This window comes from Mus pahari, chromosome 4, assembly GCF_900095145.1.
Source record: "Mus pahari chromosome 4, PAHARI_EIJ_v1.1, whole genome shotgun sequence".
NCBI lineage: Eukaryota > Metazoa > Chordata > Mammalia > Rodentia > Muridae > Mus > Mus pahari.
In genome coordinates this window covers 32,395,677-32,399,164 of record NC_034593.1, presented here as the reverse complement: position 1 = coordinate 32,399,164, position 3,488 = coordinate 32,395,677, and the positions used below count along the sequence as shown (strand labels likewise).

The 3,488-nt window shown below is 47.6% G+C and overlaps 1 non-coding gene across 1 annotated transcript; it reads left to right on the top strand.

The window, feature by feature from the left end:
• Positions 1 to 249: 249 nt before the first annotated feature.
• LOC115063927 lies at positions 250 to 381 on the top strand. Its single transcript, XR_003843792.1, has one exon. It is a non-coding gene; the product is annotated as a small nucleolar RNA SNORA17 (small nucleolar RNA).
• Positions 382 to 3,488: the final 3,107 nt, after the last annotated feature.

Genomic DNA, 3,488 nt, shown 5'->3' with positions numbered 1-3,488 from the left:
GCTATAACCCACTTGTACTCTCTGCCTTAGATTGCTCACCAGACATGCTCTGAAACCTCTCCCAACGTTCTCATGCTGTGTGATGCTATGATTCTGAGATTTGAAACAGCTACAGTGTGTTAGCATCAGATGGCTGCCCGCCATGTGTTTTTCCGTTTCCTCGTTTTAATAGTCACAGGTCATGGTTACATATGAAATGAAAAAATGGCTCCTGGATGTTATAATGTCTTTTATAAAAAATAAAACCCTCCCTCCCCTCAAGGCATTGCAGGTGTAGCTGCTGGGTCACAGGTACAGCAGTAGGTGGCAGAGAGGAGAGAGACTATGTCTACACTCAATGTTCTGACCTATGAACATCTAAATGATTAGCAGCCTAGCAATCCCTGAAAAAAATATGAGTCTCAGATGACCACCAGTCTGTTGCCAGGCAGGCCTGGATGCGCTCCCAGCATGGAGAGCAAGCTGGAGTCTAGAAGAACCCTGTCCAGGCCTGCAGTCCCTGGGCAAGAGTGAGCCCAAGACAGACAACCATCGAGTGAGGTGACTTGGGTAAACCTGGGCTAGGAATGATCCAGACAAACACCAGACCAGCACCGTGGGGCCTGAACAGGAAGCTAGCTTGAGATGCCCACCAGTCTGGCACCTCACAGGCCTTTTGGGGGCAGACCATGCCTGAGATGACTCCTGCCCAGTTCCATAGTGCACACGTGGGATGTAGAAGTCCTGAGACAACTCCAGACACTCAGAGACCCTGGGAATCACTAAAAGGAACAAGTGAGTGCCGGAGAAATGGAAGAGAAAGACAAACAGAAGGGTGTGGGCAAGATGAAGAGAGGCAGAACTGGAGACTCGACGGTAGTGAGGAACAAGCCTGATGTGAGTAGCCTGTGATGCCACCTCGGGCCACATCTGGGGCCACGACCCTGCAACAGTAAGGGTCTGTTACCACCAAAGTCCAGGCAAACATGCCTGGTTATCTGAGGACTGTGAGGAACTCACAGGGCATCTTGGGAGAACTGGCCCTGGAGGCAGGATATGAAGGACAGCTAACCGCCTTCTAGCCAGCTACAATACTCCAGAGAGTTGGGGAGGAAGGGAATGCCTCTTCCACTCACCTCCCTGTACAGTGGCTGGCTGAGGAAGTGATACCCTCCTCTCACCTCATCCCTTATCTGTAGGAGGCAAGAGACCTGGCCCTGAGGTCATGAGGGCAGGAGAACTGGCCCTACCCCTCTCTACCTGCAGCACATGGGAGAGCGACCTTGCACCCCTCCTAAGCAGCACAGTAGAGCTGACCTCAGTGGCAGGGGCTCTGGAGAGACAGCCCTGAGGGCATGAGCACAGGAGAGCTGGCCCTGCCCCTTGTCTATTGGGAACAGGCCTAGTGGAGGGATAGAAACTCCCCTCCACCCCTCCTCCCTCATCATCTATGGCAGAGGGAGAGCTGGCCCTGGGGTCATGAGAGTGGGAGAGTGGCCCAGTCCCTCACCAGGAGCAGCAGTTGGGAGAGTGTGTTCCGCACCTTGCCTGGGCATCGGGATAAAGCTGTCACTGGTGGCAGAGGTTGCTGGTGAGCCAGCCCTCAGGGTATGAGAGAGGGAGACCATCTCATAGCAGGATGACCAGCTCAGATACCTCTCAGCCCCAGATCCAGGCCTTTGAATTGGCCCACCCCAACATCTACCCCATCGATGGATTACTGGAGTTCATGAAGGAGCTGGTCCTACAGATCCAAAACTACAGGATCTCTAACCCAGAACAAGAACAGGATACCTGGGAGGAGTCCCAGTGAGGTTCCAGTATTGATAGAGTAGCAGAAGCCACCAGACCACCAAGTTGGTGAGATGAACATTTGCAAGCAAAGAAGTGTAGACAAAAGGGTGTACTGTAGTGTACCGACACACTACAGCTTCCACAGTGAGATTTGCTTTTCTGTTAGAGAGGAGGTTGCAAGGACAGAGAGCAGAAACAACGGACAGGGAAGATGAGTGGGATTGGGGTGCATGATGTGAAATTTACAAAGAACCAAAAAAAAAAAAAAAAGTTAGAAAAAAAGCACAGATGAGTGACTCAGTTAAATGCATAACAGTCAAACAAACTTCTCTAAACTTGTGTCAGCTCAGGGTCTCGTGTTGAGAAGAACACCGAGTCCCACAAACTATGTATACATGGGGCCCACTTCGGCACATCTGGGAAAATCCCAAAGTCAAAATACGCACCTCAGCAGGAGCATTTCAAAAGTTCATAACCCAGAGGCACTGGCCCCCAAGCTGGGCGTCTCAGGGAGCAGCCGGACCCCCAGGAGCCCCACCAAAGCTTCTGACTTCCACCAGGTCATTCGAGACGGGAGAAAAGCAAACTGGCCACACAGCAGTAGGTATGTTTAAATATAGCTCAGATTTTACTCAAATGAAAACAACATCTGGGATGCTGAGCTCATTCTGTGGGGAATCCAGAGATTTTAAAATTTTTCGATCCACAAAGTAACGGACTTATTCTTGCAATACTGAGAAACTTCTGAGACGGACCCTATTTACAGAGGACCACATCTGGCCTAGGACAAGAGGAAAAACAAGTGTTCACTTTCAGCCAGCTGTTAGGCTCTTGAGTTTTCGGTTTGCAGGTGGTAAAGGGGTGGAGTCTACAGTCACATGTTCTACCTCAGTCCTGGGAAGAGACTAGAACCTTCTACCAATGATCTTTAGGAAAACTAGATTGAATAATTTTTGATTTAATAACTTAAATGCCACATGCTTTAGAGTAGCTATTGGGACTAAAAAAAAAAAGAACACATTCCAACTTAAAGATGAAGAAATGAAAAGGGGAGAATTAACAGGAACACAGGAGAAAAGCCATAAAACCAAGGGCCATAAAAGACAGCGTCCAGGAAAGGAACAGGAAGGACACAGCAGAATTTAACCCAAAATTTATCAATATCACCTCAGACACAAGTAACTAACTGTATGATATTCAAAGAGAAAAATAAACTAAATTACAAAAGCCAATACCTTATTAATGATGTAAATACAAAAAAAAAAGGTGCACAAAATTAACATATTTTTACTGTTCTAGGACTGGGGACATTCACAGACAAGACACAGTGAGTGCAAGGAAGTGCTGGGGTCCAGGGTGGTCCAGACATCTTGATTTTATTAATTTATTCTGGCTTCTTGCAGCTGTGATGAGGAGAGATGGTTTCCTGGACGACAGATAATTTTCCTGCCAACAAAGGGAAAATACAGTATGCATTGTCTAGAAGATCTTTTGCTGTGGGATATATGCTTTTCTGACCTGGGAGCCTGAGATTAACAGTAACGATTAGTAAATGAAGTAGGCAAGGCTGCTCATAGCTGGGCTGTACCCTCAACTAGCCTGATCAAATATGCACTGCTCTTTGTAAGCCGGCTCAGCCTTGGCTTTCATTCATTTATGAGTTAAGAATCCCAGTAAGTGATATAAAGAGATTAAAAGGAAGTGAAGGATTTTCT